The sequence below is a fragment of the Taudactylus pleione genome, unplaced genomic scaffold, assembly GCF_031769625.1.
Source record: "Taudactylus pleione unplaced genomic scaffold, aTauple2 ptg000138l, whole genome shotgun sequence".
Lineage (NCBI taxonomy): Eukaryota > Metazoa > Chordata > Amphibia > Anura > Myobatrachidae > Taudactylus > Taudactylus pleione.
In genome coordinates, this window is record NW_028284540.1 from 5,689,589 (window position 1) to 5,704,746 (window position 15,158).

General features: G+C 43.6%; 1 pseudogene; it reads right to left on the reverse strand.

The window, feature by feature from the left end:
• Positions 1–13,771: 13,771 nt before the first annotated feature.
• LOC148522817 (uncharacterized) lies at positions 13,772–14,988 on the reverse strand (annotated as a pseudogene).
• Positions 14,989–15,158: the final 170 nt, after the last annotated feature.

Genomic DNA, 15,158 nt, shown 5'->3' on the forward strand with positions numbered 1-15,158 from the left:
TGGTTTGAAGCTGGGACCAATGAAAACCTGCCAACTGTGTCCTTTGTTTCCAGTGTAAACTGAATGGTATATATACCTTTGTACTGAGGGCTTGATTCAGAGCCGGATGCTCTTTCAGAGCGCTCGCTCTGAATCAGTGCCCACCTATTGTATTTTTAGAGTGGCCACCCGGCCGCTCGCATAGCTTTCGGTGACCACCCACAGCTAGTGCGAGCGGCCAGGATGATGGTCGCGATGGTCAAGACCATCGCGACCATCGGACTTGCGACAAGTCCCTTGTGGTAGGGTCTCATTGCCGCAAGTCCCAGTGGACTTCTTGCTCTTACAGATCATGAAGTCCACCCACTGACATCACTTGTGATGTCAGTGGGGTCAGCCCCAGACGATAGGTGTTCCCATGGGAATGCCTCCATCTGGGCAGCCACGCCCCCAGGCCCACCCACCAAAGGGTGTTTGCTGTCACTCAACATCGACAGCACTCCCCCTTTGTAGCGAGACCCAGAGCGACGGCTTCCCATCGCTATCCGGGTCTCACGCATATGCACGACAGAGCCGCCTCCGTCGTGCGCATGTGCACTGGGCCAACATCGACCCACTTGCGAGCGTTCAGCGCTCACGAGCGGGTCTGAATCAGGCCCAGAGTCCAGTGTTCAGTCATCTCCATTTTGTGACCGCAGGCTTCAGGACTGAATGACTGTATACTGGACCCAATGCGCTTGCATATGTATTAGCTGTGCTTATTGTATATTTTATGCTTTTTACTCTAAATTGTTAAACTTCTATCGTGCTACTTTTTTTACATAAAATCACTTTTTGTGCTTTGGAACCACACAATTAGTTTGGAAAGCAATTATTTTTCATAGCAACTAGACGGCATTCATAGTGGCTAATACATTACATAAGGGAAAGACTAGTGCAAGTGAGTTCTCTCTATGTTATGAGCAAAGAGAAAAATCATATCTATAAATCCTTCACATTTACTGGAGAAAGCAGCAAAAATTATTAGGAAGCTGTTCTCTCTATGTTTGATGTACACTTTACACCAAACAAAAATCTGTTTTATGTTTTCATCAAAGCGCTAAAAAATAAAAGTAGAGAGATACTGCAGAGCGCTTTATAAGAAGCTTGCACAATTTAGGTTAACACTGTGGGTTTTCTGAGAAAAAGATTGAATATTTGAGGTCAAGTTGGTGTGAAAAATAAAAGTCTTTCTGAAGGAACACAACAGAAAAAAGATTCAACCTTTACAAAGCAATTGATATGGCACATTAGTCTGAAATTATTAAAAATCAAACCGGGGGCAGCAGCTGTTAGAAGATTAAACAGAAGACATCAATAATCCAAAAGTTACTGATAAAAAAACTAGTTTTCAAAAAGCAAATAGATCATACTGTATTCCCAATCCTAATGACTGTAGTACTGTACATGGGGGAAGAGTCACACCACAAGGAAATATAGCCCAGCTACGTCAATCAAGAAATATTGGAATATTTTGTTGGCATGAGTTGGACCAGAATGTTAGAAGAGCTGACCACAGTGGACAAGATAATTTCTTCTCTGTTGTATAGGACAGCAGCAGCTTGAGTGAATCACTTGAATGTTTGTCTTCTCAACATGATACTTGGAATCCTATAGTACCCTGTGGTTGTAAAGTACATAATAATGTACAGTACCTTAATTTATTTTATGCCATATCCAGGGGTGATATGTGGCGATTGTATAATATAATGAACAATGCTGTAAGACACATAATGGTTGTTACGTAGTTGAATTTGGTTGTAAAGATGTGAAGGTGGCTAGAAGTCACCCAACTATAGAACAGGTAAACTGATAGTCAGGTGGAGAGGCATTTTCCCAGTTAGACCCTGGTGTTGGGCCTCCTCCAACCCTAGGGAAGAAACAAGGTAAATGTTACTTCTTAATAAAAGCCATTGTGGTTGAAGGGGTAGTCTAATATGGTAGTCTCTTCTGTTCTAAGTTATAGATATTCCTCAGGTTTTTAGATCTCTTTCTCAGGGGTGGTGGATTTGTGTATGCCAATAAAATTTAAGTATGCAAGGGACATGCTATGGTTTTAGTTTGGGTGCTCAGAGAAATTAATTTGGGTAGAATGGGTGTGCCTTATATACAATAGAACCCCCGTGGTAGATTTGGTGTTGTTCCTTGTAGCTGTGGTTCCCAAAAAGGAGCCAGGTAAATTCTTGCTTATCCAGAAACTACAGAAAAAATAAACAGGGTGTATATAGAACTTAAATAATATATTAAAACAATAAAATAAATTTAAATAGAAATAAAGCAGCTGATCATCAAGGACACCACTACCCATCATAGAGCCAACCAGACCATCAGAAAAGATTTGATGAATGCTCTAATGTGTCTCAACAAACAAACACAACTTCTAATGAAGTATATTAAAGACAAATTTGTGGCTATATTTGAAATGATTGTGCTAGATACTTATTCCTCAACTGATGAAGTGTGGTGATAGATTATATTATTAGATCACTTTTAGATTTTTTATCTATATGTGTTTATCTATATATTGCTTTTTAATAAGATTAAGAGGCTCTTTTAGTGGACTGATTAGTACTATATGTTTAACTCTGCATATTACTAAAGGTGCATACACACACAACGATTTTTTGAACGATTATCGATAATGATATTGTTTATCATTCAATTGTTGAATAAATTGTTCACTTTTTGAGTTGAAACGATGAATGATTATCGTTCATGCGCATTCACGTTTGTAGTTTGTAGTTCAGTCAGACTGACCAACTCAACCAATATCAGTAAGGGAATATGCAAAAATCGTTTGTAGTTAAAAAAAATCGTTCATTACATTTAGTAAATGAACGATTTTAGTAAATGATTTTCGTTCATTTTTCCCTTGAAAAAATGAACAAAAATCATTTACTAAAATTGTTAATTTACTAAATCATTGTGTGTGTATGCAGCTTAAGTAAGCTTGAATTTTCCTAGAGCTGATAAGTTCAGATTCTCAGAATCTAACAGAACCGAATTTGGGGTTTCCTTGGATCTTCCTGACAATTTGGTTCTCAAAACAAGCCAAAACTTAATTTTCACAGAAATCTTGGATCTTGCATGTTTTGGATTGTATAGAGAGGGTTGTGACGGTAGCTGTGGTGCAATAGACATCATTAGAGAGAGTTGTAGGTGGTTGGAATGGGTGGAAAAAGGGTATAAAAAAGGCATCTTTCATCTCTGTGTCTATGAGGGATTGGTGCTGCATCTTTGATTGCAGAAGATTTGAGGGTATATGCCAAAAAATGCCCACTGCAGGCTGCATGCGCCCAAAGACGCATAATCGGATACAAAGGGTAAACATTGCCGGTCAATCTGACTAAGGTTGCTCAGGATGACCGGCTAAACTGTGCTGTCGGGGCAAGTGAACTAAATCTGAGAACAAAGCCACTGGCTTTGCAATGCTCCATGTCGCCGCCCCCAAATGCCAGTACCATTTCAACTATGCTATGGTTTACAGGACACTGCGACCAACAGTGCACCTGTATGGAGACTCATAAACACTCTGGGCCTGATTCAGCGCATAGCGCTCGTGAGCAGGTCGATGTTAGACCACTGCGCATGCGCACGCCGGAGCTGGCTCCGACATGCGCATGCGCAAGACCCGGCTAGCGATGGGCGCTCCGTCGCTACGGGTCTCGCACCATAAGGGGGCGGCTGTCGATTTTGATTGACAGCTCGCACCCTTGTGGAGACGTGGTGTGAGTGTGGCTTCACAAACAGAGGTGTTCCCATGCAAATGCCTGCCATTTGTGGGTGGCCCCACTGAGATCACCAGTGATGTCAGTGGGAGAGCTTCCGGCTCTATTAGAGCCAGAAGCTCTCTGGAGCTTGCAGCCACAAGACCCTACCACAAGGGTCTTGTCACAAGCCCGATGGTCGCAATGGTCTTGACCATCGCAAACATCATCCTGGCTGCTTGCAATAGCTGTGGGTGGACACCCACAGCTATGCGAGCGGAAAGGAGGCCACTCCAAAAAAAATAAAAACCGCCCTGATTCAGAGCAAGCGCTCTTTCAGAGCATCCAGCTCTGAATCAGGGCCTGTCGGCCTGATTCAGACCCACTCGCGAGCGCTGAGCACTCGTAAGCGGGTCGATGTTGGCCCAGTGCGCATGCGCACGACGGAGGCGGCTCTATTGTGCGCATGTGCGAGACCCAGATAGCGACAAGCAAACCTTTGCTCTGGGTCTCGTGCCAAAGGGGGAGTGCTGTCGATGTTGAGTGACAGCACGCCCCCTTTGGAGGGCAGGCCAGGGTGTCGCTGCCCAGACGGAGGCGTTCCCATAGGAACGCCTACCGTCTAGGGCCGGCCCCACTGACATCACAAGTGATGTCAGTGGGTGGACTATGAGGGATTGGTGCTGCATCTTTGATTGCAGCAGATCTGAGGGTATATGCTAAAGATGCCCACTGCAGGCTGCGTGTGCCCAAAGATGCATAATCGGATCCAAAGTGTAAACATCGCCGGCCAATCTGACTAAGGTTGCTCAGGATGAACGGCTAAACTGTGCTGTCGGGGCAAGTGAACTAAATCTGAGAACGCAGCCACTGACTTTGCAATGCTCCATGTCGCCGCCCCCAAATTCCAGTACCATTTCAACTATGCTATGGTTTACAGGGCACTGCGACCTACAGTGCAGCTGTATGGAGACACATAAACACTCTGGGCCTGATTCAGCGCATAGCGCTCGTGAGCAGGTCGATGTTAGACCACTGCGCATGCGCACGCCGGAGCTGGCTCCGACATGCGCATGCGCGAGACCCTGCTAGCGATGGGCGCTCCGTCGCTCCGGGTCTCGCACCATAAGGGGGCGGCTGTCGATTTTGATTGACAGCTCGCACCCTTGTGGAGACGTGGTGTGAGTGTGGCTTCACAAACAGAGGTGTTCCCATGCAAATGCCTGCCATTTGTGGGTGGCCCAACTGACATCACCAGTGATGTCAGTGGGAGAGCTTCCGGCTCTATTAGAGCCAGAAGCTCTCTGGAGCTTGCAGCCACAAGACCCTACCACAAGGGTCTTGTCACAAGCCCGATGGTCGCGATGGTCTTGACCATCGCAAACATCATCCTGGCTGCTTGCAATAGCTGTGGGTGGACACCCACAGCTATGCGAGCGGAAAGGAGGCCACTCCAAAAAAAAATAAAAACCGCCCTGATTCAGAGCAAGCGCTCTTTCAGAGCATCCAGCTCTGAATCAGGGCCTGTCGGCCTGATTCAGACCCACTCGCGAGCGCTGAGCACTCGTAAGCGGGTCGATGTTGGCCCAGTGCGCATGCGCACGACGGAGGCGGCTCTATTGTGCGCATGTGCGAGACCCAGATAGCGACAAGCAAACCTTTGCTCTGGGTCTCGTGCCAAAGGGGGAGTGCTGTCGATGTTGAGTGACAGCACGCCCCCTTTGGAGGGCAGGCCAGGGTGTCACTGCCCAGACGGAGGCGTTCCCATAGGAACGCCTACCGTCTAGGGCCGGCCCCACTGACATCACAAGTGATGTCAGTGGGTGGACTATGAGGGATTGGTGCTGCATCTTTGATTGCAGCAGATCTGAGGGTATATGCTAAAAAATGCCCACTGCAGGCTGCGTGCGCCCAAAGATGCATAATCGGATCCAAAGTGTAAACATCGCCGGCCAATCTGACTAAGGTTGCTCAGGATGAATGGCTAAACTGTGCTGTCGGGGCAAGTGAACTAAATCTGAGAACGCAGCCACTGACTTTGCAACGCTCCATGTCGCCGCCCCCAAATTCCAGTACCATTTCAACTATGCTATGGTTTACAGGGCACTGCGACCTACAGTGCAGCTGTATGGAGACACATAAACACTCTGGGCCTGATTCAGCGCATAGCGCTCGTGAGCAGGTCGATGTTAGACCACTGCGCATGCACATGCCGGAGCTGGCTCTGACATGCGCATGCGCGAGACCCGGCTAGTGACGGGCACTCGGTCGCTCTGGGTATCGCACCATAAGGGGGCGGCTGTCGATTTTGATCGACAGCTCGCACTATTGTGGATACGTTGCATGGGGGTGACTTCACAAACAGAGGCGTTCCCATGCGAACGCCTGCCATTTGTGGGTGGCCCCACTGACATCACCAGTGATGTCAGTGGGAGAGCTTCCGGCTCTATTAGAGCCAGAAGCTCTCTGGGGCTTGCGGCCACGAGACGCTACCACAATGGTCTCGTCGCAAGCCCGATGGTCGCGATGGTCTTGACCATCGCAACCATCATCCTGGCCGCTTGCAATAGCTGTGGGTGGAAACCCACATCTATGCGAGTGGCCAGGAGGCCGCTCCAAAAAAAAATAAAAATCGCCCTGATTCAGAGCGAGCGCTCTTTCAGAGCATCCGGCTCGGAATAAGGGCCTGTGGGCCTGATTCAGACCCGCTCGTGAGTGCTGAGCACTCGCAAGTGGGTCGGTATTGGCCCAGTTGGAGCCGGCTCCGTCGTGCGCATGCCCAGTGGGCAAACATAGACACAGTTGTGAGCGCTCATTGCTTGCGACTGGGTCTGAATCAGGCCCTCTGTGTGAAAGGCCAATATTACTCGATGTTCCTGATGTATAAGCAGGTTTGCAAGGTATTACGAATTTGCAAAAGCTTTTCGATTGCAGTCATTAGCATATTTTCACAACAGACCTGATTGCATAATCACAGCTTCGATCACAATAGCGATCCGTAGTGAATCTAGCCCAGAGACAATACTGTGATAAGATTAAAAGCTTAGCTGACCAAAGATTAGTTTGTGTTTTGGTAGATTGAAAAGCACAGTCTTGTACTGTACTTGTATTTTCAGCATCCAGCATCTGAATGTAAATGAAGGCAGTGGCCCTCATTCAGAGCCGCTCGTTAGCGGCAGTACGCTCGTTCCGAGCGATGTTTGCACATCTGCGCATGCATACGCTTTTTAGTACGCATGCGCGAACCAGTCAGTGCGGCCGAAAATCGTTTGTACGCTATATAGCGAGTGCCTGCTATTTTGAGTGACAGAATGAGGCGTATGTGGGTGGTAACAGGGGAAGGTGCTTGAAAATGGGGAGTGGAGATCCGAACGCAGGCGTGCTTAAAGGTCAAAACGGGCGTTTTATGGGTGTGTATATTTAAAACAGCAGCGTCAATGACCACGTCACTGGGTTATTTTAGAGCCAGAACTGCTCGCAAATTTGTGGTAGCAAACACCAACCACAAGAATAGCGAGCAGTTCATACGCTGGTCGATGTACTCGATTAATCTAATAAATAGCGGACATGACGTATGGTGCGAGCGGCCAGGGGGCGTTTTTAACAAATAAACGAGCGTATGTTTTGCTCGTTCGTTCAGACTTAGAGGTGTGAACAGACTGCAATGTGCGTGCGGATCATTTGAATAGCCACCCCTTGTTTTTAAACGAACGACCGCAAATAGCGAACGGCTCTGAATGAGGGCCTGTGATTGCATGAAATGTTCAGTTTACATGCCAAAAAATAAAGCAAGAGGTAGTAATCAGGTAGAATACCACCCTTTATATGCTTTAGGCACGGGATGAACAGCAGCAAGCCATCCAAATGTACACAACAAGCCATGAGATAGGGGGGTGACATGTTACCTTAGTTAAGCACACTGGAGAGTACTCTTGGTTTTATGCAAGCTACTAAAACCATTTGATATTGTAACCAATTAAGTGAGTTTAGACACTGTCAGTGTGAAGGCTCATACACACATAGAGATGTGTGTAATGAGTGATATTGGATGCAGCGGGCCCGGCAGGGGTGTCAACATTGGTATGAGTATACAAACTTGCCAATGTTGGCCACGCAGTATGGCATTGTTAATGATTTCCCCAGATTGAGCTGCATGTTCAGCCAACTGGCAATATCGTTAATGACCCATGGGAGCATGCATCATTGATCATTCATTTCACACACACTGGACAATATGAATGATATATAATGAAACAAAATCATTATCATCCATATCATTCATAAATATCGTCTAGTGTGTATGCGGCTTGAGTCAGGTCGTGTCCTTAAATAAACTACTGGAAAAGCTGATAGAGAAGCTGAAGCATGAGATGAAACTAATAGATTCTGCTAAGTATATTAGACTTGTAAATAAAGTACTTTTTTGCAACATTGTGCTATTGGATCAGTATATTTTGGCAACCATGCTTTAGCAGATCTTAAGATATGCAAAGAACTTCTTGCGAGCAAGTTGTCAATTTAATTGGAACATGACATGATGTCTCCTGCTTCAGTTTCTACTGCAAATGCTACTGCCAGGAAAAAACTGACCTTTTCCAAGAGACCCACTGGTGAGGAGGATTAGTCCACTCAGCACTACAGAGTGAAACTTTATGACATCTGGTCAGATTTAAAAGAAATGTCCACATATATTGACACCTCTACCATGACTCAATCTGATACAATAAGCATCAATAGAAGCTTGGAGGATTACTTTAATGATAATGTATAGATTAGCATATCACATAGTTCCTTTCAATACTGAGAGGAAAAAAAGCACTTTGTAGCCACTTATACAAACTAGCTATGGTGTACTTAATATGCCCACCATCCAGTGTGTACTTGGAAATAATTTTTAACACAATCAGGAACCTTGTAAGTGATCGGCATAGGAGGCTACTTTGAAAATAGGTGAAAAACTGAACTACACAGTCTATGACAAAAGCCTTTGTACTAATTGCAACAAAAAACGACTTCTATAATGATGAATTCCAGTAGAGGTGAGCTAAAATTGTGTGATGATGACAATAACACAGTGATGAGGGTGATTATGAGTATGATGACATATTCCACTGTGAGGATGATTAACAACACTGTTCATCCCCTTAAGCCCATTGTTTGCTTAATTTAATTAAACCACCAATATGTTTTTTTGTGGGGGCCAAACAAACCAAGCACTTCAGCCACAAAAGTAGCAGTCCCTGTTGCTGAAGTGCTTGGTTTGTTAAACTGTACATTTTAATATACAGAATAAAGTTGAGAGAGAGGGCCCAAGGGCAATCCCATTGTGCATTATTGTTTATTATGGGATTTGCCCACCTTGGTGTATTTGTGTAAAAACTATTAGACTGTTCTATCTCCATTTACCTGTACTGGCCTGTGGCCTGTGATTTGCTACTTGGAGAAGTGTATTGGTAATAAATTATATTTTCTGATAGGCTTTTAGTTTTTTATTCCTGAAAACATATAGGGTTGCATAGTTCATTAAACTGTCATGCTGTCTGCCACTGCTGTGCCACCATGTTTTGTAGCTTGCAAGCTTGCTCTTACCTCTATGTATGACTGTTATGACCCAATCTTGTTTTATTACTATTTGTTCCAAATTGTAAAGTGGGAACATATAGTAATACTGGCATTATATACAGTAAGTATCTGTTAATAAATAATAGATGTGCTATGTTCTATTAAACTGCCATGTGTTTGTACCTCTGCTCTGTTGCTTAGTTTAGCCAGCCAGCTCGCTGCAGCCTTTGGCCAATATGGGTGAAAACAATATTGTGAGCTTTGAATTGATCAAAATTGACTGGGGATGCATGTTGTTGATGTTAATAATACTGGAGGAACAAAAATAGATCCAAATTAAATAATATTAGCTGTTTCTAATAATTTGTAAAGAAATCCAGATTCAAAACCAAAACACTTTAGGGTGGTTTTGCTAAAACCAAAACTCAATGTTGATTTAGAATAAAAACAGCAGGGGGCATCGCACATCTCTAGTATATTCGCCTACATGCAGTGATGATTGCATCTCATCATGCACTCTTCCCCTTTATGTACATCTGCAGACCTTAATATAAGGATTTTTTAGAACTGCACATATAATTGCTAAACAGCTCATCTCCCATTTCCGATCCCACCTTTATTACCATGCAGGGAAAATACAAGATAGTTTGCATGTAGCACACAAATACTGGATACCTTACAGTGAAATTTATAATCCAGTAGGCAGGAGTCAGACACAATCTTCCCAAGTCCCAATCTGTCTGCTCATTATAAATTTGCTCTCCTGCTGTTCCACATTGTTTTGCAAACGTGCAAATTTGATTACCTTTTCAGCTTTGATCCCAACCCAGCAGGAGGCCTATAATGCTTAGCTTAGCATAGATAAATTCTAGACTAGTAAACACATATGGTCTGATTCCAAGTAGAAGTGTACGAAGCAGCATCTATAAGCAGTTCCCATCGTTGACAAATGTATAATGTTTTTGCTACAATAGAAACTACTGTTAATTAATGTTTTATTTGATGTATTTTGGAAACTTGTTTTCTCAATAAAAACCATTTGAGTAAAAAAAAAAAAAAAAACAATGTTAGTTAGTAGCCTCCAAACTGCTGTACCTGTCCATTTAACCAGCACAGATATGTGGACAAGCGGAACAGAGCAAATGCAAAATTTAAGATTTAAGTTTTGTATTACTTTGTGTCTTTCTAGAGAATCCTTGAGCGCCATGCCTGTTCTTCTGCTGGGAGTGGAAAATGTTTCATCCAAGAAGGTGATCAGGAAGAGTGCTTTCCAAAAGAAGTGACTGTTAAATAATTATTTGCAAAGATTCCACTTGAAACATTTATCAACCTGTACAGGGACATTAAAAAAAAAAAAAAGTTAGTGGCCTCCAATCTGCCGTTGTACCCACTGTCCACTTAACCAGCACAGATATGTGGACTAGCGGAATAAATGCAAGAAATAAGATTTAAGGTTTAAATCTTATGTGCTGCTGGGAGTGGATTTTCATCCCAGAAGGGATGAAGACATAGTTTCTTTCTTCCCAATGAACGCAGATCTGAAGAGATGTAAAGAGCTGTTGATAAGCAAATTGTCAGCTCACGTTGCACATGATGAAGTGATGGCTTCTCCTACAGTTTCCCCAGCAAGGGCAACTCCTGAGATAGAAACTAAACTTTCAAAACACCCACTGGTGATACAGATGAGTCAACACAACCAAGTTAGACATCTGGTTGGATCAGAGAATTGCCTACAATTAATGACACCTTTAACATGACTCCATCTGATATGGTCACCATTCAAAGAATGGTTGAGGACTATTTAAAATTTTTTAATGATAGCATCCAAATAGGCATGTCAGACAGTCTATTTGACTACTGTCAGGAAAAAAAGGGAATTTGCAGGCCCTTCCACAAACTGGCTTTGCTTTACTTGGGCTGCCCATCAATCAGTGTGTACTCAGAAAGAGTTTTCAGCACAGCCAGGAACCTTGTCAGTGATCGGCCTATGAGGCTACTTCCCCAAAATGTGGAAAAGATGATGTCCAAAGAAATGAATTACAAATTCTACGAGAAAGACCTTTACTGTGAAATATGTGCAAAAATTACAGAGGCACCTTTAATAGTGGATTCCAGCAGGGACAAATTAATATTGTGTGAAGATGATGTATACACCGATGAAGGTGAGGAATTGGATAATGATGATGGTGACAAAATCTTGCCTCTGCAGCATCGTAGCTAGATGGCAGTGCGCCCTGTGCAGCACTGCCGTCCCTCTCCGCCCCCTCCTTCCCCCTCCCTGAGCTCTTACCCTAACTTCCGAGGGGAGGAGGGAGGGTGGGATCTTGCGACGATTTTCAGTGACCACTGTCCGGCGCGCACCACTGCCGGAGGTCTCTATCTGCAGACCTCCGGCACAGAGAAGTATGTGGCCGGTGCCGCTGGAGGATGGCACCCTGTGCACATGACCCCTCAGCCCCCCCCTAGTTACGGCCCTGGCCTCTGTAAACCCAGTTTGTGCATGTAGAGATCATTGCCAGCAATGCATGCTGCCCATTGGTAGCTTGTTTTGTGGGACCCTGAACATAAAAATTGCTTCATTATTGAGGACATTGTTGATGAAGGCATTGGTGGTGAAGATGGCAGGTGCTTGGATCTAGCAGAGAGAAGGGATCTAGCTGACCCTGGACTACTTGTTGTTACTTTTTTAGCCAAAGTTTCTGAATTTTGCAAAAACCTTTTCGATGGATGTGCTGCAGATGACATAACAGGGTGGAGGTTCCTAGATGGTTAAGGTCCCTATCTTGGCTTTACATATGGTACAGATGCCTTCACAACTGTTGTCAGGATTTGGATTAAAATAATTCCACATCCAAGATGTGGCTTTTATGGTCCTATGCCCAGGTATCACCCAAGCCTATAACCCCAGTTTATATTGTTACCCCAGCTATACCATCACCCCAGATTATACCAGCACCAAAGTCTATACCATTATCACATCCTGTGTTGTGTATAAATTATAGCTGTGCTCCCTGTTTGATTGGGGATTCATTGTCCACTTTAGTGGATGTGAGCTCAATTTTAGTCCATATCACTACAATCCCTAAACATCTTCTGACCTGGACTACAAGAGGAGCAGCTGCACTCTGGAATACGGTTGCATGGAGTTGCTCCCTCTGACTCGCTGAAATTCAGGTAGAGGGTCCATGGGTAGAGAGTAGGGACACTATAATCAGAGAATGCAGTTTTAGCTGCTTTATTCAATTTTTTAAACCATAACATCTATTTTCACCTTTTGAAAATATGTTTCTGTGAATCTCAGCTGAGGCGTTTGTGATGTCATTATGTGAAATATATTATGCATGTTATTTAGCACATAGCTGTGGTCTTGTATTTGGCATGTAGACTAATCATTTATTCATGATTGAGGAAAGAAGTGAAAAGTTGCATTTTTTTATTGCTAACTGTGTGTTTTTATGTTGTAAAATTGTGAAGTTTCCACTTACAGTGTCACAAATTAGGTTTCACTTACAGTGTCACAATATTTTTTTACGAATACACTGCATTTCCACTAACAGTGTTAATATTTTTTACGAATACACTGCGTTTTCCACTTACAGTGTCACAATATTTTTTATGAATACACTGCGTTTTCCACTAACAGTGTCAATATTATATACGAATACACTGCGTTTACCACTTACAGTGTCACAATATTACGAATATACTGTGTTTTCCTCTTACAATGTCACAATATTTTTTATGAATACTCTGCATTTTTCACTTACAGTGTCACAATATTTATTATACACTGCACTTCCACTTACAGTGTCACAAACAATACATGTATGAATACTACACATTTACACTGTGGTCTGGCAGGCAGCATCACAGTAAAAAAATAACAATAATAATGTACACTGGGGTACAGCACAAAAATATATATTCTTTTTTTATTAATTATATTTAATATTAGCTTTTATTTTTTTATACATTGGGCACACTTGTATAGACAGAGCACCCCTGGTTGGACTTAGAAGCCCCTACCCCTGGATGGACACAGAAACCCGCGAATGGACACAGCAGCCAATGGATGGGCACAGCAGCCCCTGCCCCTGGATGGACACAGCAGCCCCTGGATGTACACAACAACCCCTGGATGGACACAGCAGCTCCTCTTGGATGAAGCACAGCCCTGACAGTCCAGGACACAGCAAGCAAATGGTGCCAATCACTGTGTGACTTTTATGCAATCTAAAACCAACAAGAATCCGACAGTGGGATGATGATGTTTTGCCTCGCTTTAAGATCAGAGTCAGGCAGGAAAATCCCAAGCTGGACTCGGATCTTGCCTTGGGTCTGCAAGTTCGGGTGGGCCTGGTTTTCAAAGAACCGGACTTGCTCATCTCTAGTACACGCTGGGCCTGTGTAAACTATACACTGTAAAGTACTGTCAGTCTTTCATATTCTGTGTCCAGGACCCGTGGAGTTGTTAAAATGTGTCATTAACAGATACACGAGTATAATACAGTACTTAAAATTCTCATTAATAAAGGATAACAGTCTGATACAATAAAAACATTTTTGGAGAGAATAAAGACCATGAACTGTACAGGTACTGTAGGTCCTTCTCCATATACTGTGACAATATTTTTAAGTCCAGAGGTGTTAAGTTGTGCAGGGCCAGGAAAATCGTTGGATGACAATCCTGTCTGTTGGACAACCATCTTCCATGGTAGTTTTCTCTTCATTCTTAGCACACCATTCAGAGTATCTTTTATCCCCTTCATCTCAGCATCCCCAATCCTGACATGCCGTTTGCATCTCGACACGATGTCTTGCATCATTTTTGGGCATCTGGGTTTTAAACATGGCACCATCATAGTTAACATGATTGGCCCACGTCAAGTAAACTTCAAATGACACATGCTGTTGGAAGACAGCTTGTGCATATTTATGAATTTCCCCTTTGCTTGCACTGTACTGACTGTTTTTCAGGTCCGTGGAGATGACAGCTAGTGGCATATCATCCATAGCTTGTCCATATGTTCTGATAATTGACATCGGTGCAGGTGTGCTGAACATCATGGGCCTTCCGGGTGACAGAACAGGTGAATTGTTGATGAATGTCTGAACTTCAATTTGCAAGTTTTCCAATGGATCCGGTTTAGTATTGACATTCATATTGTCATGACAATGTACATCCAGTGCTCCATGTCCTTCCAGGTCCATCCAGGTCTTCAGGTTAATCCAGGTCTCCATCGAACTGGACAGCTTGGTTATTCATTTTCCTAATGGTGTGGCCAACAGCATCTTGCCATTCTTCCTTGTTATGGCATATAGCTTCTTTCATGGCTTCTATTAGGTTATCCTTTAGACCTTCTTTCAGACAAGCCATTTCTGACTGCAGTTGACTTACATGTGTACCAAGCTGTGTCTGCAGATTGCTCACTTTGCATATAAGTTCTTTCACCAGCCCAGGACTACTGCAGTGGCAGTCATTCACATCTGTGAAGTTGAGCTTTCGACGGGGCAAATGTGCAATGTCAACAAGTTCCAACATGAAAACTTCTTTATTCTGTGTGTTGGTCACATCCAGTAATATTTGTGTTTCATTACAGACAACTGGAGTCTCCATGTTTATTGGAGGCTCATCTTCTGAGCTAGCAACAGAAGACACTTGAAATTTGATTGCTACAGGTATCTTCCCCTTTGTCTGCATCAAAGCACTTACCTTGGCCTTTGAATTTTTTATAACTTTAACAACATTTTAATTTTCTACCTTCTTTGCACCCTTTGTCTTTTGGAACTTGCGGAATTGATGCACCCAGTATTTGTGCCATTGAGGGTGCACACGATTTTGCACTTCAGTAGAATTTTGAAGGTTGCTTC